This window comes from Ochotona curzoniae, unplaced genomic scaffold (assembly GCF_017591425.1).
Source record: "Ochotona curzoniae isolate NIBS_2020 unplaced genomic scaffold, NIBS_Ocur_1.0 contig_66, whole genome shotgun sequence".
NCBI classification, from domain to species: domain Eukaryota; kingdom Metazoa; phylum Chordata; class Mammalia; order Lagomorpha; family Ochotonidae; genus Ochotona; species Ochotona curzoniae.
In genome coordinates, this window is record NW_024466512.1 from 5264781 (window position 1) to 5287145 (window position 22365).

The window sequence follows — 22365 nt, forward strand, 5'->3', positions numbered from 1 at the left end:
CACCCCAGCACATTGTCCAGCTTAATTGACAACACAGTGAACCAAGCCACAGGCTGTTTTTTCTGCTGCATGCTGATTTGACCACATCCAGGGGTCCACAGCATATTGGGATGCATTTGACAATCTCCCCCATTTTAGTTTAGGTTAGCACTTAGGCCTGTCCCATTGGCTGTCAGTTAAAATGCATCTCCCTCCCATGTCAGCAAACACTGAAAGACCTGTTGCATTCCCTGCACCTGCTCTGGGGCCCACACACCCTGGGTAGGTGCCCCATGCCTGGTGTGTGCACACAGCTTTCCTCCCCAGATCTGGAGCTGTGAACACTTCGGCAGAACAGAACAGTAAGCGGGGAAATGACAGCTCCAGTTCTGAGGATAGTCAGTAGCAAGCAGGGGCTTCAAAACCTGGGATGAAGAGATGAGTCTGCGTTGGTACAAACGGGTTTTGAAGCCCATGCGAGCTTTCATAACACATGGTTTCCCTGAACCTTGTATCCATGGGTTTCGAAGTTTCATGTGCCAAAATAGACATCTCATGCCACATTCCAGGACCTTTTCCAAATACGCCTTCTGTGGAGACCCCAGCGTGTGCTCCGTTTTGTCAGCTTTATCTCAGTTCATATTCCCAGCAACCTCTGAGGTGGATACAATCAGTAGTTCCGTTTTATAGAGGAGAAGACTGACCCACCTCCACCCCCAAAGCGCCTGCAACGCAGTGGAAGAGTTGGACCTTGAACCCAGGCATTCTGGAGCTGGCTCTTGCTTGCTCTGGCCAGCCGTTGCAGCCTCGCAGGCTTCCTACTTGGCCCAGGCCTGTGCCGCTCTGGCCCTCGTTCTCCCTGGCTGCTCTGCATTCTTGGGCTGCTCACCTGCCATCTCTGTTTCTTTTCCTGCCATTCCAGACATTGTCTAGGGCTGCCTGTCTTGTCTCATATCTGGTGCAGTTGGCTTTCTGGGTAGAGACCCGGTTTGTGCCCGCAGAGCTGGACATGCTTGAGATGCACATGGAACCTCTCGCCTGCCCACACAGCTGCCTGGAAGCCTGAGGAGATTGCTGCAGCTCATCGGGCTCCACGGGAGCCTTGGTTCCATACCAAGTGTGTTTTGGTGCATTTTAATGAACCCCCTACAGACTGATTTCTCAAAGATGCAAAGGCCGCAGGTAGCTCGTGCATCTGCTGTGGGATCCAGACATGCTCCTGTGAGGCCCCCTGGGCAGCCCTGCAGGGAGACATCCCTGGGACAAGAACATTCAGCATGTGTGTAAATGGTGTTTAAATTGTGCAGGCTTGGGATGAATTATAAAAACTAGCAGAGCAGGGCACCTTGGAGGGGTGCAGCTGTTTCCTCTGGTTGCACTGAGTGTCTCACCTGGTCCAGGCAAAGCTTTCCCCATTTACAGGGGCCGGAAGAGAGTGAGCCTCAACTCGTAAATGTTCCTGATGGGGCCGTCCGCCTGAGCTGGCTTGGACTCCGGGGATGAAAGTATAATCACATTAGCTTGATAAATTAAAGGGTCCCGGATTTTTGAAATCAGCAGATACTGTTACAGATCTAAGGACACAGGCTTGAGAAAATGGCTTTTGCTAACCTCACTCCTGGAACAGTGGAAGCTTCTGCTCTTCTCCCTGGAAGCGCTAGCTCTTGGCGTCTGCTCCTGGCTGTGGCGTGGACAGGGATGAGAGGAGCATTGTCCCACCTGTGCGACCCTGGAGGTGTTTCCAGGACCAGCGATGTAATTTCCAAGGGCCAGGGCAATATGAAAATGTGAGCACCTTATTAAAAAATCATTAAGAATTTCAAACTGGAGACAGCAGAGAATTAAACCAAGTGTGGGACAGCTCAGAGCAGGGGCCCTGCGTGACTACATGGACCACACCACAGGCGGGGCTGGCTCTGGGATCTTGGGCTCATCCTAGCTGCTTGTACCAGCAGTGGGTTTGTAAGTGTCCAAGGGCAGGAGGACTGCCATTGCTGCGTCCCTGGGTGTGCTTCTAGGAGCCTGGCAAGGTGCCTGATCCAAGGACACAGCTAGGAGACAGTGCTGAGCTGGACCCACCCGGAGGTGAACATCCCTGTTGGCAGAAGGGTTTTCTTGGGGCTTGTTTAGTTTTCCAATCAGCCAACAGTCTAGCTCTGAATCCTTCAGAATCCATGGGGGAGAGAGAGAGAGACAGAGAGAGAGAGAGAAAGAGAGAGAGAGAGGATAAAGATGAATTGAGTCTACTAAACTTCAAGTCTGGTCCTTTGCAAGAGGCTGGCCCTTGGGCATTGCCCACCACCCTCGAGAGTTGCTCAACTGTGTGTGTCTGTGTCCTAGTGTCTGCATGCTGAGTGGGGGAGACTCACTCCCAGTGGCCCCTGCTCCTCCAAGCCCAATGGAAAGTCCCAGGATGGGAGAGCCTGGGGTTTTGGAGGATGCCATGGGTCACAGAGGTCATTCCTGGGTCATGGAGAATGCCAACATTTGAGTGTGGGGACGGGGGCCCCATGCATCTTGGGGATGGAACAGCATGCTTCTCAGGGTGCCCACCTCTTAGTGTGCTGCGTCTCTGTTCTCTCCCAGCGTGGTGAGCCTGGCCGTGTCCATGTGCCCTTTGCTGCTGGTAGCATGCTGGGCCAGCAGCCAAAGCCAGGGGCGGGGGTCCAGGCCTGGCGAGCCAGGACTGGGCAGGTTTTAAATGGGAGCCAGGACTGCTGAATGAGGATTAAGGTTACCTTTCCCAGCGTGAGGAGGGAGGGTGCTGGAACTGTGCCCAGAACACAAGCAGGGAGCCAGGTCTGTGCGGGGAAGGGTCTCAGGGGAGTGAGCTGCCCAGAGACTGGATTGTCCTCGCTTTGTCCTCGTTTAGTGCTGGAGATGCAGGCTCACTCGAGCCAGGAGGCTCTTTTCCTCTCATTGTCCCGAACCCATGGCTCTCAATGGGGCTGTGACATTCAAAGAAAGAAAGAAAAATTGGCTTTCCTACTCCAGGCTGGAGAGAGAAAGCGGGACAGGAAGTGGCCACCCTAGAGGCTTTGGAGCTGCCCAAGGCAGGTGTGGAGGACAGGGGGACGGGCAAGGGTGCTAGGGGGTGAGAAGGGGTCTGTGTTGCACCTCTGTGGTCTGGATCTGGAGCTTCTTGGGAAGTAGGAATATCATTCAGCCAGCGGTTAGCTCAGCGAGAGAACAAACCCAGCGAGCACCTAGCATACACAGGCAGAACAGATTGATCTCCTTGTTAGGATGGCCACCAGCCTTGTCTTCTATTTCAAAAGGGAGAATAATTCCACAGCACGCAACTGTTTTTGTGCTACCTAGGGTGGGAGTCTGAGAAGGTTTGGATAATGATTGTCATTCAAAACCTTCACCCAGAAATCTGTATGTGGGAGAGTGGGCAAGATGGTGCGCCTTGACCATCTGGCTCCCTCTGCAGGCCTCACGACGTGCCTGGTGGCAGCAATTGCGTGCTTCTCGGGGCCCCTCATTGCTACACACCTCCTGGAATCTGTTCATAAGCGCATGACTTGGGTGCCTATAGGGCCTGTGAGTTGGTGTTGTTAGTGTCCCTGCCATGGAAAGAACTGAGCAAGATCAGAGGGGGTGGGGCAGGCAGGAGACCTGGAAGGGCCACTTGAAGCTCAGAGATGTTGGCGAACTTGTCCAGGGCTGCCCAGCTAGCAGGGGCTGGCTTGGGGGTTTGACTTGAGGGCTGGCCCCATGGCTGTGCTCAGTTCTTTTTATGACTTGGGACAATCAGATGCGTGGGAAGCCCTGACTACAGAGGGACACAGACTGGGAGCTTAGCATTGGCTTCTCCGAATTGGGGTGAGCAGGCGTGCCCAGGCCCTGCCCTGGCAGAGCTTAGAGTCTGGGGGATAGAGTAGATGATGTGGAAAACTCCTTGTCAAGTGCTGGGTGATGGAGCTCCTGGGTGCAGGGAGCCCCATGTGGCCAGAGTGTGGGGCCTGTGGAGGGAAACACCAAAGCCAGAGCGGAGTGTAAGGGGTCCTGGGCAGCCTCCTGAAAAGGCCGAGCATGCAGCCAGGGGTGTCTGCCCTTGGTCCCAGTTCCCCAGTGAGGTGCCTGGGGCTGTGGTTCTCTTCTTTAAGGTTCAGAATGTGCTAGAATCCTTGTTCCTGGAGACTAAATCAATTTACACAGCTGGCAGACTCCTTCCTCTCTGACCCCAACACTTGCTTCCTTCTACCCCAAACTGTGCCCATTACAGTCAGGGAGCACATTTGAGGGGATGTCATGAAGTTCATGGAGAAATGGAATTAGATCAGTTTACGGACCAGCATTTTGGCACAGCCTGTGATGGTCCCACGTGGTCGCCAGCTTGAGTCCTGGCTGCTCTGCTTCCAGTGCAGTTCCCTGTTCATGTGCCTAGGAAAGCAGCAGAATTTGGCCGCAGTACTTGGGCTCGGCCACTTGTGTGGGAGACCCAGAAGGAGCTTCAGACTCTTGGCATAGATCTGGCCTGGGCCTGGCTGTTGCAGCCACTTGGGGAGTGAAGCAGTGGATAGAAGATCTCTTCTCTCTGTCAAATCTGCCTTTCCAATAAATAATTAAGCTTTTTTTTTTTAAATGATCAGTGTACTTAGGTGGAATAAAGTTTTTTGGGTTTTTTAAAAGATTTATTTTTACTATTTTTTTTTAATTGGAAAGGCAGATATAGAGAGAGGAGAGACAGAGAGGAAGATCTTCCGTCCGATGATTCACTCCCCAAGTGAGCACAACGGCTGATGCTATGCCAATCCAAAGCCAGGAGAATCCCACGCGGGTGCAGGGTCCCAAAGCTTTGGGCCGTCCTCAACTGCTTTCCCGGGCCACAGGCAGGGAGCTGGAAGGGAAGCGGGGCTGCCGGGATAGAACCGGCGCCCATATGGGATCCCGGGCGTGCAAGGCGAGGACTTTAACCACTTGTGCCACCGCGCCGGGCCCCGAAAAAGTTTTGAACTTGAATGCATAGTGTTTTCATAATACAGATTTCTGTGAACTTCTGGAAAGTCCTTTGCATGCTTGGGTTTCAAAGTTCTTTTTGAACTGAAATAAGTATATCTTGTGATTCCCTTCCCCCCACAAGCTCCTTGAAGTCTCCTTATGTGTTTAGTACCTGCTGGCTGTTGTCTCCACAGGAGCTGGGTCTCCCCAGCTAGCATTGAGGATTACAGGGTTTCTCCACCGGGGAATTTGGTCAGTTCTCTGGAAGCAGCTTGCAGAGCGGAGACTTGCTGATGGCTTCGGTGGCCAGCCTTCCAGCCCTAGCAGCTGTGATGTGCGGGGTTGTGGCAGGCACTGGCGCCTTCCTGTAGGAGTCTTCTACAGAGAGAGGCAGAGAAGACCACATGGACCTTGTCCCTTTCACAGCCCCACCTTGGCTCTGGGCCCTGCCCTGCACGTGCCCAGCCTGCAGGTGGCGGCTGCACACAAGGCCTTGGCTACAGCTTCCCGGCTGAGTCTGCTCGGATGGAGCCGTCAAGACGTCGTCGGCAGCTGGAGGTCATTAGCTGGCCGTCTGCAGGCTGGGTTGTAAAATAAACCCTAAGTGGTTTGGAACTCCCCGGGCCATTTTTAACTGCACGCATAGAGGAGTCTTTGCCTTGGCACCTCTGGCAGGAAATGGGCGTTGTTCTGGTGGGAGGACGTTGGCTTCATGGTCAAGGCCGAAGAGCTGGACTGCCCTGGCTCGGTCATGTTCGCACCCTTCCTTCTCCCTGGTGGCTTACTGGCAGAAGCTCAGCACAACTTGTCTTCTTTTTATGGGCTATTTGTAAATGGGGATGTAACACAGCTATGTTCAAGAACAGCCATGCAGTGTATGGTGTGATGTTTCCGCATGACCAGACCCACCTGTGCAGCCATCGCCCCCTCGCAGCCCCCACCCAAGGACCCACTGTCCTGTCTGCCTGTGCATCGCGCTGGGTGTAAATGGGCCCAGGCGGCCTCTGTACTCGTGTACTCCACCGCGTTCGTAGGGTTCTAGCCTGAATCGTGTTCGTCTCCTGCTGTGAATAGATGTGGTGTGATTTCCTGTTTTGGCTTTATAAACGGAACCGCTGAGATTTCCAGTTTGTGTCTTTAAAAAATTATTATTCAAGAGATACAGAGAGATTGATGATGTAAGCTCTCCTATTAACAGACTCATGCCCCAAGTGACAGGAAGAGCCGGGGGGACCCCTGGAATGCTCCTCAGCATTCATGCCCCCAAATGACAGGGAGCCAATCACTGGGACCATCACCTGTGCCTCCAGGGAAAGTGGCCCGGACAGGCTTTGTGCTGCAGGGGCAGGCGTCACCTCAAGGAGCCCAGTGCCCTCGTCCACAGCTTTTACTACGTGTTGGGACTTTTCTGCAGGGGACCGGACAAGCCCCCCGGCTGGCCTCAGCCATCTCTGATGGACCTGCAGACTTTACTTTGCACGAGGATACCTAATGCCAGGTGACCCATAGCTGGATTCTGGGCTCTGGGCTCCAGGGTGGCCAAATGGGCATCCAGCTTGCTTCTAAATGTCCGAGTTTTTCTTTTACAGATCTCCTCTCTGACATTGCATTTACAGGGTCACCTGCAGGCATTGGCTCCTGCAGGCATGCTGGTGATGTTGCCATTCTCAGATCTCCCAGGAAAGGGGGTTCCCTCGTGCCCAGTCCTCTCGTCTTCCGTTCAGGGGAATGTCGGGGTTGGGGCATCTTGTTTACCTCCACTGCGATCTTCATTTCCTGCCCCCTGATGTGTAAATCCTGGTTGGTCAAGCCTGGGGCACAGGAAATGTTGGCATCAGATAAGAGGAATGTCTGTGTCTATTGCTGCTCAGGAGAGCTGAGCTGGCTGACTGGCATGGCCAGGCCCCAGGTTGGCCTCTGTGCCCCGATGCCCCCGGCCATGGATTTTCTGTGCCACTGTGTCGCTGATGCCGATTTCAACATGAAACCAGGTACTCGCGACGTCTCAGCCGTCTTCTGCCTTCTGTCGGGCATAGTTTCTGCTGGTTCATCTTTTCCCTGCGTTGTCGTTTTGTGTTCAGTGACCTTGGTGTTGCCTCAGTGTGGGGGTGGCGGCCTTCTGAGATGAACCAGAGCCCCGGACACCCCTGCCACCTGGCCCAGGGCCAGCCTGATCCTCCCCATGGTGTTACCTCGGCCCTTTCTCATCCCTGGCTGCTGATGGGGTAGGGAAGCCTGAAAACAGGAGGGATGAACTTCAACTTTTGCAAGGCACTTGCATTTCCTGGCAGCATTTCTGGTCTGGGTGGCATCGATTTGTTCAAGAGCTGAACCTGCAGAATTCAGCTGGACACGGTTCTCTCTAAATTTGGGTACAGAATGTGGGCATGCAGTGGCCCGTTGGTTGGAGGGGGTTTGCCCCTCGGCCCGGTGGCTCCTGTGGCACAGTCTCGCCACTTCACCAGGCTGAGCGCTTGGGAGTCGGTGCAGTGGCAGGGCTGCTTTCTTCGCCACTGAGAGGCGGAGCCCCCCACAAGTCTGCATGCTCCCCCACCAGTGCTGCCCAGCTCACACCTGTCCCCTCCCAACCCGCCGGCCGAGCCCTGGGAACGCCCGTATCCTTGTCCCGGTCTGATTTTCTTTTTGAGCTCAGACCCCAAACATTCAGACCTTGACATTGTAAAATAGAAATGACCTGGTTTGGCGTTGACATGTGAGTTTCTTATAATCGAATGCTTTGCAGTGATTCATGAGACAAGATCTCACTTTAAAAGCAACTGTTCCCTCTGATTTTTCTTTCCTTTAAGGCACGTGATGAAAGGGGCATTTTTATATGCAATCCCCGTGATGCTTCTCTCGGCAGATGCAGGAGACATTTAGAGGCGTGCGTTTCGGTCTTTCTTGGGGCCAGAATGCAAAGGAGCAGTCCCGGTAATAGACGGCAAAGTCATTCATTTCTGATGCAGCTCCATAATGCTGGCATGAGAGGAAGCTGAGGCGCTCACAGTGGCGCTGTGCGGCCTGAGACAAACCCTGGAGCAGGTGGTGGGGTGAGTGAGTTACCCAGTGTTCTAAAGCACAAGGCCCCCTTCCATGCTTCTCTGGCCATCCTCGGTGTGGTTGCAGTAGACAACATGTTAGCATCTTCATCCTCATCTTTCAGATGAGAAACCGTGGTGGGTGTAATGTCAGGCCATGAAGCCCGGGCATGGTCCTTCCATGAGTCTGTGCCAGGTTGCCCCCACAGTGACCAGCCCGGGACTCAGGTCCCTCTGGGCTGTGGAGAGTGGACTGGGTCTGCCTGTCTGTCCCAGGGAGAAGGGGGAGTCTGGGGGAGCTATTCCCGGAACTGGCCATATGCTCAATTCCTTGCTTCAGTTCTTTCCCTAATTGAGGCACTGGTTCTGGGAGCTCTCATTCTAGGGGTCTGCATAATTGCTTCATTGTATCACTTCCACTTTACATGTTTGCATAAAACCTTTAATGCAGTTTGAATACCCAACCTGGCCCTGGGGGAAGTGATATTAATTTTTTTTTTTAGCTTTGTTTCCCTGCTGAGGTATTTGTTGGTGCAGGGTTGGAGTTTTGTCACTGAATGGCTCCACGCTTGTCCTGTGACTGAGACTTGAAATACAGCTTTGAGCTGAGGCAGATTGCCTGGGTCTGCTCCTTCTTGGCAGACTAGGGACTTGCAGTGAGATGGTCTCTCGGGCCTCCTGTGGGGGTCCGAGGTCATTCAGGTGGCTTCCTAGGAAGCTGGATGGATGTGTTGCTTCTTGGCGTTGCTCCTGATTGCTGAGCAAATTAGCCTGAGTAAGTCTGCAGGATGCCAGCGGTTTGAATGGTATGAATGTAAATTACTGGCCAGAGAATAACTGTAGCAAAGAGCAACATCGGACAGCTTCATGCTACTTCTGGACCGTGTTCCTGGGCGCCTGTCTGGGCTCCAGAGCTGACTTTAAGTGACTTGCAGGGCGCTGCCTGCGACCATCCATGAATCGCATCCTTCCACGCAAGTGCAGAGAGCGGGGTCTGGGGTGTGTTGTCCCTCCTCAGTTAGGGCTGCAGGGCCAGACCCTGAGAAGTCCAGCCCGAGAGTCTGGACCGTGTGCACTGCACCCACCTCCACCTGTGATGAGTCAGGGCAGTCCTTAGGGGAGGTGGGGGTAGAGGAGGCATCTTGAGAATGGGGTGACATACACCTGCTGTGCTGTCTCAGGAAGCCATGGCTGGGCTGGGCTGGGCTTGGTTGGTGGAGGCAGGACGCTGGCCCACACTGGGAGATGGGCTTGGTCCCAGCCCATGGGAATAAGGGGCTTGGCAGCTGAAGTCACGAAATGTCGCTTTAGGCCATTCTTGGGGGAAAAGGTTGTGTTCCAGGTTTTGGGTGTGAAAATTTCAGAGTCAACCAAGGAGCATCCCAGATGTCATCAGTGGTGACAAGGATCCCCTTTATCAGCTTTTGGAAAAACATCACCTTACATGGCTCCGTGACCATGCCAGCTTGCTTCTCAGACCCAGCTTCTTCAGGGGGAGAGCAGGTCTGCCCAGAAGGGGATGCTGGCACCACTGAGTTCTGGTGCCAGGCCCTCCACCTGTTACCTGGGAAGGCGCCATTTCTCTTCTTCCCACCTCAACTCCCCCCGCCTCTGCTGGAGGAGAGCTGGCAAGTCTCAAAGCGCAACCAGCCCAGTGGTCTCACGGGATGTACACTTGATTGAACATAAAAATCCAGCTCCTATCCCCTGGAAACTGGCAAAACCCCATGTTAATTGTACGAGGAGCTCCCTATTGCCTTGGAGATGCTGTTGTGTGTTTTCTGAAGCATGGAAGAGGAAAAAGTGGTTGAGGGGAGTGAAAACAAGAGAAAGAGAAAGAGAAAAATATTTGGGGTTTTGAAGTCGACTCTGGATTCTTGCTGTTTTTGAAGCATCTCCAAATTTCCTTTACAGGAAAGGAATGGAAGTGACCCAAGGAGAGGAGGGCTTGGTATTTTTCCTCTTCTTTCATCCTGAGCTCAGGACCCAGGGTGTGGCGATGTGGGGTGGAAAATGGAGTCAGTTGGCTTTATCCAGAAATTTACCTGAAGGGCTAGAGGAACTGAAAACGGGGCGGGACAAAGCAGAACAAACCGCAAACAGATGGGCCACAGATGGGACTCATGTAACTTGCTAAGGCGTGCCATTTCGATGTTTCCATAAGTGTGGACGCGAATGCAGGGAAGGCAGGAGGTGGCCTGAGGGCTGGCAGGAGGACACCCTCATGGGCCTTTGGGGGCCTTTGCTGCCAGCAGGACCCAGGTGAGGCGAGGTGCCAGGTGCCCTGAGGCCAGCCCACCGAGTCCCTTATGGGTGGTGGCAGTGGGCCCCTGAGACGTTGAGAAGGGGCAGCTCAGTGACCTGCACACCTCCCAGAAAGGCAGAGTAGAGTGTAGAACAGTGCAGAACTTTGATTTCTGCTTTAAATACCCAGTGATGAACCCTTCTGGAAAGTTCTCCATCTGTGATCACATTCTATCTTAATTGTGCTGCCTGCTTGCCTGTTAAATGGTCTGCCTGTAGGAGATTGTGTTCCAAGGCAACACCAGAGCTGCTGCAGCCTATGGCAGGGTGGTGGCTGGGCAGAGAAGGTTCCAGACTGGAGGGACGGGGCACAGGCAGGTCCTTAGCCTAAGTAGAGAGTGGGCAGGAGTGGTGGGGTGTTGGAAGTCAGGGAGTGTGGGAGTAAGTGGGTGGGGTGGGTAGGACTGGGAGGGGAGACAGAGGGACAAGTAGTACAGTGGGTCAGCTGCTGATGTTCTCCCTGGAGCCTGCAAGGCCTTTGACACATGTCCCCATTCACCTCCCAGCAAGGGTGGGGGTGCTGTCCAGGGTCACACTGTTGCTACTGGTGTCTCGTTCTCTTGTGAGTGTCCCTGCGCCAGGCATGGTCCTGCTCTGCTCGCCTCGAATCCCCCAGGACTCCAAACCCAGTGGCGTGTTGGTTCTGTGGCTTTGGAGTGGAGTGGAGGTGGGGACCCCCTGTAGGCGTGGGGACACCCTGTAGGCACGGGGACTGTGGGCAGAGATGGCTACTGGCTGAGCTGACAAACAGCCGTGCGCTTCGGCCAAATACTTGCTTTCTGAGATGCAGACCAGAGCAGCTCTTGATAGGGAATCAGCTACAAGGACTTCTTTAAGTTAATTTAAAAAAGACCTTGCGACTGGGGTGGAGGGAATCTGCTCTCTGCCAATGAGCCTTGATGTTTAGGAAGGAGATTCCATTCCTGGGGGTCACCGAGGGGGTTGCCAAGTTCCCATCTCCTACAGAGTCCACTGCATGCAAGACGGTTTCCTGGGGCCCAGACCCACTTAGTGCTTTTCCAACGAGACTTTTTTCAATGCATTGTTTACAGAAAGCTGAGCTTGCGGCCCGGCCCTGGAGCCCCACCCGTCCAGTGTTGTACATGTGAACACCCCCTCTCTGTCCCCTCCTCCCCTCTCAGGGTGCTCTGTCCTCGTCCGATGTGTGGGAGCAGAGCCTGTGCTGGGCTGGGGAGAGACACAGAGAGTGCTGGAGGGCAGATACCTGTTCCAACAGTTACCCAGAATTTATCCTGGCGCAGTGTCAGACGTGGAGAGGTTTAAAAGGGCTCGTGCTTCATCCAAGACCCAGTGAGTGCAGGAGAGAACGGAAGAAAACCACTCTGCCACGAAGTGGGCGTGGCCGTGGCCGCTGCCATGGGTGATAAGTGTGCAAACACATAATTGTTGGGTCTGAGAATCCAGATTTGGCTGGGGGTGTCAGATGTTGGGTCTGTTTTGTTTTTTAAAACACTTTATCTCACTCTTCCATTTTCTGGCACACTTCCTCGAATGCCGACAACAGCCAGGGCAGAGCCAGGCTGAAGCCAGGAGTCTGGCACTCAGTCTAGGTCTCCCACGTGGTGGCAGGGACCTGGATGGGAGGCGGGGCAGGTGGAATTTAAACCAATGCTCCGGGAAGAGGATGCCACAGTGCCGGCCGCAGTCCTGGTGGCTGGTGTGGGTGACAGCGTCTGCACACTCTGCAGAGGATGACGTCCTGCTGGGACTCATTCCCAGGCACCCTGTGCTGATCCATGTGAGAGCCAATTCTTGGATTATCCAGTGGCCGTTGAGCATGACACTGTGTCGGGGGGACGATGATGTCCTGAGTTCCAAGGTGAGTTGAGAGCCTGAGCCCCACTTCCCATTTCCCCTATGCCCTGCAGTCCCTTCCCTTGTATGCTGTGGCTTCACTTCTGTCCCCTGGACACCTGGTCTGATGGAGGAGCAAAGAGGCCACATGCGTTCAGCAAAGGGGGAAACTGAGGTTTGGATATGTTGCTCATCAGGCAGGTCCTGGAGTCCCGGGCCAGTCGGTTTGTTCTTGCCACACTTTTGCTCTTTCACACGTGCTGTGTGTCTCCTGTTGTTTCAAAAGAGACACCTGCTCTGAGTTCATACACTGGGCAGAGTTGTGACCCAGAGGCAAGGCCGCCAGGGGCTACAGGGTATGCTCCTGTCTCGTGCCACACCCGGTATGGCTGGTTCCCCTGTCTTGGGACTACAAGCATTCAGGGCGCATTGTCCTTTGGTCCAGCAGTGCAAAGGAAACGAACACCACGGAAGTGGTTTTCAGGAGGCTCTTCCCGTTCAAGGGTTAACCAGGCTCGTACTTTTGCTTATCTTTGGAAATCAAACAATGTCTCAAACGATCCAGATCCGCGAGACCATCTGGTGGGGAGCACACAGCTGCTCCCTCGCTTTGTACCGCCTCTAATTTATTCCCTCTGGGGTGCCACTGTGCATATGCAGAGCCAGGCTTGGCACTGGGTGCTACACGTGTGAGTGCTGGGTCTGTGTGGGACCATTCTTTTCGTCCGCCATGCTGGATGTTGGGTCCCGGCTGCTGCTGCAGAGCTAGGTCACAGTGGCCAGGAGAGATTTGGGGACGGAAGGATGGGCAAAGCTGTCCCACCACTTGGGAGCCTCATCCATGGTCTCTGTGTATTATACCCCGGGCTGCTGCCTTTCATCCTTCTTCCTGCTGTGGAAGGAAACGTGGGGAGACAATTGGCACGCACCCCTTGTCTGTGGGGCCTGCTTGTGCCACAACTAGAATGACCCCTGAGGGTGTCGCTTGGTTCTGACAGTCAAGATCTGATGGTGGCAACATGTGACAAGAGTAAGGAGAGTTTCTCGATGCCCTGGGGTCCTTGGGCATGTGTGGCATGGCTGAATCTTCCTGTCCGCTTGAAGGTGAGCGGAGTTTGCCTGCAGTCACGTGGCTAGCCAGGTGCTGGGGCTGCTGCTCCTGACATTCCTATGGGTCCTCCACCTGTCTCAGATCTTGTCTTCTGTTCTATGTAGGACATGTATGGCATTCGATTTTGAGGGCCATAGTTTACCCATCTGTAAAGTGGAGATGATGTCGGACTTTCCTCTTTACTGGGCTTTAACAGCATAATTCCCCTGTCACCCCCTGTCACAGGAAGCCCTTGGTGGTGTCTGTCACAGTGGCTGGAGCTCTGTCCTGGGCACCTGCTGAGCCTTCACACTGCCTTGCACTTAGAAGCTGTGGAGCCACCTGCCCCATGGGAGTCGCTGTTCAGGGTTGAGCATCACTAACCGGGTGCCTTTCCTGGATTTGCCATCGAGCTGCACCTCCTGGCCTGGGAGTCAGGTGGCTGGCAGGCTGGGCAGGGGCTGACTGCAGGCACCACTCTATGAGCCGGGGTTCCTGAGCAGGTGCCCCCAGTGCTGCCAGTAGTCCCTTTGTGCAGTCTCTGCAGCCCTCCTAGCCCACTGTAGCTGGCCACATGTTGCATGCTGCTGTGACTTGGTTTCTCATATGTAATGTGGGGGTTGCATTGTTGGCCTCAGAGGGCTGCCATCAGCAGGGACCTTGCCTGGTGTCCGGCTTCTGGTTGGCTGTGGGCCATTGTTTCTTGTCTTCTCCCTCCATTGCCTGTGGGCTTGGGTAGAATCCTCTGCATGTACCTCCCCGGGGTGCCTTATGCTGACCCGGCTGTGGTGGCTTTGTATGTATAGGTCCTTTCTAGCAGCTTAGCATATCTTGGTGGGTTTCACCCTGTTGGAAAGCAGAGCGATACGCTTACATGGTGAATTGAATCCCTACATCTGCTTGATTTGTTGTTGAAAGTAATAAAATGAGTGCTCTGAATTCATTTTCCCCCAATTGGTTTTAGAAAAAGAAAATTATGGGTTGTGTCACAAAGACCTGTAGAGTCTTTTGTGTGTGTTGAAATCCTGGATCGGGGGACAGCTGTGCCATGGGTGTTTCTGGAGTCTCCCGTCCACCCTGGGCAGAAAGCATCTCATTAGGTGTTGCTGTTTTGAGAGATGGTGGTGACTGGCAGGGCCTGGCCCCTGCCCAGGGCAGCTGCACGCAGGAGTTGGGGCAGACTGCCCTGTCATAGAGCGAGCTGCCCCAGAGAAAGAGAGACTGGCCTGCTGTCCTCGGCTGCTGGAGGCCTCCATGATCGCTGCTGTTACGACGCCTTCTCAGCTCCAGAGCTGGCTGGCTCTGCAGACCTGGGGGTTGGAGGCTGAAACAGGATATGGTGGTCTCACTGTGGGCTTTTTCCTGCAGCCTTTGGTCTGAAGCTGAATGCACCTTGCAGACTCGATCTGTGTGGGTTTTCACATCTGTAGCCCTAGGAGACCCTAGGAGCTTGATAAACTGTACCAGCAAGTACCCTGGCACCTAGCACAAGCTTTCTGGGCCTGACTGGCCAGCTCTTTGCCCAGTGAATACAGCCAGGACGGCCCCAGCTTCCCAGGGCTTGCTGTAAAGCTCAGACCTCAGAGCAGCCCTGGGAGTCAGACAGAGCCTGATGCTGGCCTTGGAGGAAGTTCACACATCCAGGAGCCTTGGGGCCCACAGGGGCAGCCTCATGTCACCTGGGGGGAGCTGTGGTCCCGGGGAGCTGGAGTGGCTTGCCCCAGGTTACCAGTCCAGGGGGTGATGGCGGAGACTAGGTCGGGGAGCTCAGGTCAGGGTGTTTGCTTTGTTGAGACACCCCCATCCTAGCCACTTGCAGGTGTCACAGTGCAAACTGTTCTGGAAGCCACCACCTGGTGCCTGTGCTTGGTCCTGCAGTGTCCAGGCTTGCCCCTTCGATGTGCAGCAGCGACAGCGGGTCAGGGCCATCTTCTGGGGACAGCCTTCAGCCTGGGGGACCCTTTTGTTCCTCCCTAGCGCCTCAGCCATGGCAGTCACTGCCTGTCTTACCTCATTCCCTGTCCCCCCACCCTCCATGTTCTCTGCCCCTCCTTCTCCCTGCCCCCTCCTTGACCGCAGGCCAGCCTCTCCACCCCCTCCCTTGGCTTGTCACCCGTCATGCTTCACAGGCCGCAGGAGACATGGCTGAGTGATGAGAGGAGTCTCGATTCAGGCACTTTCCGACTCAATGCCCGTGGCCGGCAAGGCACGTGGAGATGGTGGTAGTGTGGTCTGGCGTGTCTCCGCTCTTCCCTGTCTGACTGTGTGACACTGTAAACCTGTTCTTTAGGAAGAGGTTCCTGAAGGCAGCGGGATGGAGGGCAGCTGCTGGTCTGTTGGAGGCCAGGCCAGGATCACCCCTGGTAAGGTTAGGGGGCATGTGTGGGGGGAGGTGGGGGTCCTGAGTCTTGCTCCACCCTTCAGCAAAGAGCTGGGTGCCTGCCCTTGGAAACGATGGAGCATTCCTGGGTGAGCAGGTGCCTGTTGGTTGGACTGATACCCCTCAGGAGCCCACTCAGATCTGACCTGGGCTCTGGCTGCCTACAGTTACCTTGAAGATGGGACTTCCATCAGTGACTGTGCAGTGAGAAAACCCCAGGGAGACCCCACTTGTAAAGAGGCAGCCAGCTCTCCCCATGTTGGGGGGGTGGTGATGGGCACATTTCTGGGAAATTGTTCCCTTTCTCCTGTCCCCAGATGCATTGCAATAAGTCCAGGAGCTGGGCGCCTGATGGGGGTAGGCTGCCTGCTCCAGGTGCCAGTCGGCCTGCCTTGGGTCCCAGTCAGCCTACCAGGGGTCCCAGTTGGCCTTCCCTGAGTGCCAGCCGGCCTGTCCCAGGCCCCGGTTGGCCTTCCCTGAGTGCCAGTCGGCCTGTCCCGGGTGTCATTTGGCCTGTCCCGGGTCCCGGTTGGCCTGCCCCGGGTGCCAGTCGGCCTGTCCTCGGTCCCAGTCAGCCTGCCCGGGGTCCCAGTTGGCCTGCTCTGCTGCAGAACACAGGTATTGCTTCCTGCCACCAGTGCCCACCGCCTCTTCTGGTGCCTGGCTTTGGATCTATGGCAGACGGCAAGGCGGGGGTGCTGTGCCTGGGGTTCTGCCCACGTGGGAAGCAGGGTGCCCGGGAGTGCAGCTTGTTGTGGGGCTCCGCTGTTAGCTTGGCAGGGTGCCTCTCATTGATGGCGGCTTGCTGTGTCAGGGTGCACTCATTGTGCCTCGGAGGGCTTTTGAGAATGGCGGCAAAGGTCAGTGTGTTGAAGTGCTTGTTGTTTTGGAAATCAACGTGTGGTTTATTGAATAAATACGTGTATGTGTTTTCCATAAACTTTTTGAATCCCCTTCCTAGGCATGGGTGTACATCTGTTTTGGGCACCAGAAGAAATTGATCTTTTTGTTTCTTTTTTGTTTGTTTTCTTTTTTGCTCTGGGAGATGGATGTGTGTTTATGTCCATCCTACAGATGAGCAGACTGAGATGTAGGGAGGTCACGCTGTGACCTGGAATCCAGCAGCTCCCTGGGCAGGGTGCAGGGGAGGAGGTGGCTGCTTGTGGTAGAGGCCTCATCACAGGGGAACACATGTTCTAACAGATGTGGTTTGTGGCGTGAAGTGATAGGCAGAGCGCTTCTTCAAGGAGCCCGTTGGTAACAGGGATAACATCCAGGAGGAACTTAGCGTCCCCAGCATTGCTTTAACAGTTTATCTCTCTGGATGGCCTGGATTTGATTGTCACACCCTCCAGGCCAGCCAGGAAGACCTGGAAGGTCTTGGTGTCTGAGTCCTCCATGCAGACAAAGCCTGGATAAGGCATCCCAGGTGCCAGGAAAGGCCACCTGGCCAGGAAACCCCGAGGTGGCGGGGAGCAGATTACAGGATGGGTTTGCTCGGGCAGAGGAAGGAGGGGGGTCTCAGATGAGGGAGGAGGAAGCCCGAGACAAGGCAGCTGTGGCCGTGTTCAACGGGCAGCTGTGGCCGTGTTCAACGGGCAGCTGTGGCCGTGTTCAACGGGCAGCTGTGGCCGTGTTCAACAGGCAGCTGTGGCCGTGTTCAACAGGCAGCTGTGGCCGGCACAGATGCATGTCTTTGTGGCCATCACAAACGCACGGAGCTGTGACTGTCATAAACGTGTGTGTGCCAGGCAGCTGGGGAACAACTCCCTTCGTGGTTTCCATCTGCTGTGACCCGTGGGTTCTTGGGGGATGGCTCTAAGTCTGTGGGTTTCCTGGGGACCAGGGGGACTTGCCATGGCCCCAGTAGCTTGTGATTCCTGTTGCCAAGATACTTCTCAGAGCTGGTAAACCTACAACTCTTCATGTCTGATGTAGTCACAGCTTGGTCCCTCACCTGTGGAAGAATGTATCAGCTGGCTTTTGGTGTGTAACAAGCCACCCCCTAAAATGCAGTGGTGTCAGCAGCAGCCTGTGTCCCTGTGTGTTCAAGGGTTGGCTGGGGCTGGCTGCTCCATGTCAGGCTGGGCCAGGTGGCACTGTTCCACCTGCCTCATTCTTATCTCGCATGCTGTTCTTCCTGTGGCTGTGGCAAAGCAGGCCAGCAGATATGTGTGCACACACACGGTGTGTCTTATGGCTGGCTTGGGACCTTCATGTGGCACTGTAGCCTCACGCCATCGGCAAGACAATCCCTTAATTTACTGAAGGGCAGAAAATGATTTAACTCCTTTAGTTGTAGAGACTCAGGCGAGTCACACGGCCACGAGTGTGGAGGAAGAGTAGATTGAAGCCAGTGATGAAATTGGTCAGAATTAAACTGTTGGGCCTGGCTCAGTAGCCCAGCAGCTTAAGTTCTCACCTTGAATGTGCCGGGATCCCATATGCGCGCCAGTTCTAATCCTGGCAGCCCCGCTTCTCATCCAGCTCCCTGCTTGTGGCCTGGGAAAGCAGTTGAGGATGGCCCGAAGCCGTGGGATCCTGCACCTGCATGGGACACCCAGAAGAAGCTCCAGGCTCCTGGCTTTGGATCGGCTCAGCACCGGCCGTTGCTGCCACTTGCGGAGTGAATCATCGGATGGAAGAGTTTCTTCTTTGTCTCTCATCTTCTCTGCATATTTGTTCGGCCGATCCAAAGCCGGCAGCTTCTTCCAGGTCTCCCACATGGGTGCCGGGTCCCAAGGTTTTGGGCCATCCTTGACTGCCCTCCAGGGCTACAAACAGGGAGCTGGAAGGGAATTGCAGCTGCCGGGATACAAACTGGTGCCCATATGGGATCCTGGTGTACGCAAACTGAGGACTTTAGCCGCTAGTCTACCACGCTGGGCCCAAGCCAGACATTCCTTAAGAACTTTACAGAAGTTCATCCACTTGCTGCTCACAGTGGTGCTGTGATGCGGGGCCTGTAATTTACATTCTGCTTCAGAGGAAATGGGGGAGAAGAGATTCTGTATTTTGCTCCAGGTCAGACCCAGGCGCTGGGCTTCTCCCTCCAGCCCGCGGGAGATCTGGTGATGAGGGTTTCATCGGAGAACACCAAGTTCCAGGCACTTGTCTGAAGTTCCCACACGGACACGCGTGTGGAATCCCAAGCCGTGGACCAGTGGGCCCTGAGTGTCGGTCAAGGGGCCGACTTGGTGGTGTTCGCTGACCGTGACGGGGTGCACAGTGCACACGTCGGGGTGCACAGCTCCTCCGTCTTGGTGACAGCTGTGCTGAGCTTGCTGCGAAAGATGCCTCTCTCCCACTGGGTGACTGATATTCCTCAGGAGAAAAAAAAAGGGGGTATTTCCACATTCTTTGCCTGAAGAGAAGCGTCAGCGGTTAGACATACTAATCAAAAGAAGAAGGTTTCGTGTTTTAGTAAAGGTTAATTAGGGCCATCCTTTTTCCCCTCTGCAAGCTAAAATAATTAGCTATTTTTTTCTTTTTCTGCCCCCTCCCCCCGAGGGCAGATATGGACATTCTACCTAAATGAGGCTATTTATTGAAATCCACCCAAATTTCTTTTGAAGTTTGTATCTCCTTATTCTACCACATCAGCTTATAGCTGCCATAATTTAATAAGTTTTTCCTGGGGTGAAATCGGATGCCCTTTACCGAACTGGCACCCAGCAGGCATTCAATTACTTTATCTAAAGTGGGCTTTCTGGGTCTCTCAATTACAATTCTGTTACAAATGGCTGGCTGATGACGCGTGAGGTGCACAGGTTAATGGGGGTCTCTGAGCAAGGGCTGGGTAATGGAACACTTTCTATTTTGGGACCTGCTATCTGATCTCTGGCAGGGACAGCAGGTTCCCACAGGTCTGGCCCTGGGCATGGAGGGGAGGCTGGGTAGGACCAGAATTTTAGCTGAAATGCACACCCGAGGCCTGGAGTGGGTACGTGCACAAAAGTGCCCAGGGACCTGTCTGAGCAGTGTCGGCTGGCACCAAGGTGTGGGCGTTGCCGACAAGTGGAGCTCTTGCCTGGCTCTGAAGGAAGCACTCCTGAGGGTCGGGTTTCTCCGAGACCCTTCCTGGGGTGTTGTGTGGCACGTGGGAAAGGCCAGTGAAGGAACATGATAGCCCCCTCTTTGCTGTCAGCACAGTCATGGCACTGCTCTTGCCTGCCCTGCCGAGACGCCTTGGGGAGAATGTGAGTGTGCCTACAGATTTGCACGCTCCCCTCAACTCCGGACTTTGAGACCCTGTAAGGTCTGGTTCCTGCCTCCTGTCCCATCCGGTTCCTCCACCGCCCCCCTGCCCGGTGCCCCCCACCCAGGCCCCCCAAACCTTTGCCTCTCCCCAGCCTTGCTTTGGCTGGTTCTGGTGGAACAGTTGGGCTTCCTGATTCCCATTCGGCGTTCGTGTCGTCCCCTGTCCTCGTGTCCTCCCTCTAAGGCAGGGGTCCTCAGCTGCGGCAGTTCCTGCATCTCCCAGGGGACATCAGACCCCAAGGGAGTACTCCTGGCATCAGGGAACTGGAAGCCAGTGCCACCGCCAACCCCATGCTCGGTAGCCCTGGCATCTGAATCATGGCGTTGGAGAACCCTGCTCTGCCACTCTGGTTCTGCCCCTGGCCTTTCAGGGTGTGAGCTGCTCTGCCCTGAGCCTGGTGGGGAACCCCGTGGGAAACCGCTGCTCTCCCCTGACCACAGCTTTACCCATCTTGCCAGCTCCAGACAGGACTTATCTCTGCTGTTTTCCTGAGCACATTAGCAGGGTGCTGGATCAGAAATGAGCAGTCAGGACTTGAACCGGTGCCCATATGGGATGCTGGCACTTCAGGCAGTGATTGAACTTGCTATGTTATGACACTGGCTCCAAGTTGTTATTTTTAATCAACTCTGTTGAGGTGTGTTTTGCACCTGTATGTCTTGTTGGAACTTGTGCATGTGAGCGAGTTTGTTAATTTTCCCATAAGAGGGTCCACTCATGGAGGCTGTCCATCAGCAACAGCTGCCTCGACTTTCTGGACAGTTAGTGGGCCGTCTCATCCCGTCTCCCATGGTGTGAGGGCTCTGTCCTTCAAGCCTGTCCACTTGCAAGCTCGGGGACCCTATGGAATACCCCTGAACAAGCACCTCTGGTTAAGCCACGGGCCTCCCTTCTCTCATCTGAGCTGGGCTGCATCTCTCAGGTGGCCAGCCCCGTGCTGAAGCCAAGGGCCACCTCCTCAGCACCCTGGAAGGGGCGAGGCAGGACGCTCCTCTTGCCCTCATCTCTGTGGGTTCTGAAAGCTGGGTCCTAGCAACTGAGGCTGAGAACCAAACCTGTGTCCAGTTATTATCTTGTCAAGAGGGTACTGTAAAAAATGTGTTGGGAAAATAGAATTATAAAATAAACAGCTTATTTTGGTATAAAAAATGTTTGAAATGCATACTGCTCTTTCATAATACCCATATTCTGTGGTCTCTTTGAAGGTGTGTATTTCGAAATCATTTGGAACCCAAGCTTAGCTTTCATTGCATTTCCGCAAGAATTTCTGGAAGTACCCCTACTGGCTGTATAGGCCCCCGCACCTGGATGTGCCAGGGGCAGTCAGCATCGTGGAGGAAGATGTTGAAGGAATGAGTGAAGGAGTGATGCTGAGAATAAAGCAAGACAGGTTTCCCAAAACATGGTTGATGAGAGAACTCCGGGTCCCAGTGTCCCTGGGGCTGGCGAGTCACTTAAGTTTGTTCCTATGTTTTCCAGGTTTGAAGTATGAGATTGGAGTGATCTGGCTGGCCATGGGACCCCTGTCCAGCTCATGGAGGCTCTGGCCCCTTCCATGTCCCCGGCTGAGAGTCCCTCAGCTCCTGCCACCCATCCTCCCCTCCCTCCTCCCCTCCCTCCTCCCCTCCCTCCTCCCCTCCCTCCTTCCTTCTTTGCTGGAACTGCAGTGACATTTCTGCAGCTTGGGAAGGCTTGCCCTCTGTGCAGGACCCAGAGGATCCACATTCTTGTCTTGTGGCTTCCAGGTCATGTTTGTTTGTCTTGAAAACAAGACTCTGCTGAGACCTTGTGCAGCTGGGAGAGGGCGGGTGTACTCCCTCCCGCCGAGCCCCCAGCTGGAATCTCATTTTTAACCCCGGTTTGGCCTTGTCTCTGACGTGTGGAAAAAAAAATGTTTTCTTGGCTTTCCTGATGGAGTTTCCAAGTGGAGTTTCGTGCCCTTTTGTTGCTTTGGCTTGGAAGAACTGTTTGTACCAAGGGATAGGTTGGGGCCGTTGAGCAAGTAGAAGTAGAGGCTTGAGCTAGGGTCCTGCCCTGTGCTCTCAGCTGCCCTGGGGCTGGCTGGAGGGTCTGGCTTGGCCTCCAAGAGCTGCCATTCCCACGCCCCTTCCCTGGGTCTCCCCACCTACCCCAAGCCTGGGCCTGACCGTCCCAGCCGACACTGAGCAGCAGCGTTTCCAGGATCTTGTGATCTCCTTGAACATTTGCACATTTCATGTATCATAAATGTATTCCTCTCCTGTGGATTGCTGGGGCTTATTAGCATATTACGGAGGCCCAAACCCTCCCCCTCCTGCTCGTACAGTAAAGAATTCTGTGTGATTTTGTCCATCCTACCTTGCCTAATTTAAGCATTGTTGCTTACTGACAGCCTGCGGAACACGATGCGGGGGAAGATGTTTTGGGAAATGCTGCCTGGCTGTTTCTCGGCCAGCATGTTTCCAGAAAGCATGGGCTGTGTGGTCCAAGGGAAGTGAGTGTCTCTTCTGCTGAGCTCGGATGGTGCATCCTCCCACCCTGCACGGGGCGTGAATGAACAGGTAGTTAGCTC

General features: G+C 54.6%; 1 protein-coding gene across 1 annotated transcript in view; it reads left to right on the plus strand.

Annotated features, from left to right (window-relative positions):
- Window positions 1–22365, plus strand: part of CHST15 (carbohydrate sulfotransferase 15) — a 56196-nt gene that overhangs the window by 12213 nt on the left and 21618 nt on the right. The window lies entirely within an intron of this gene.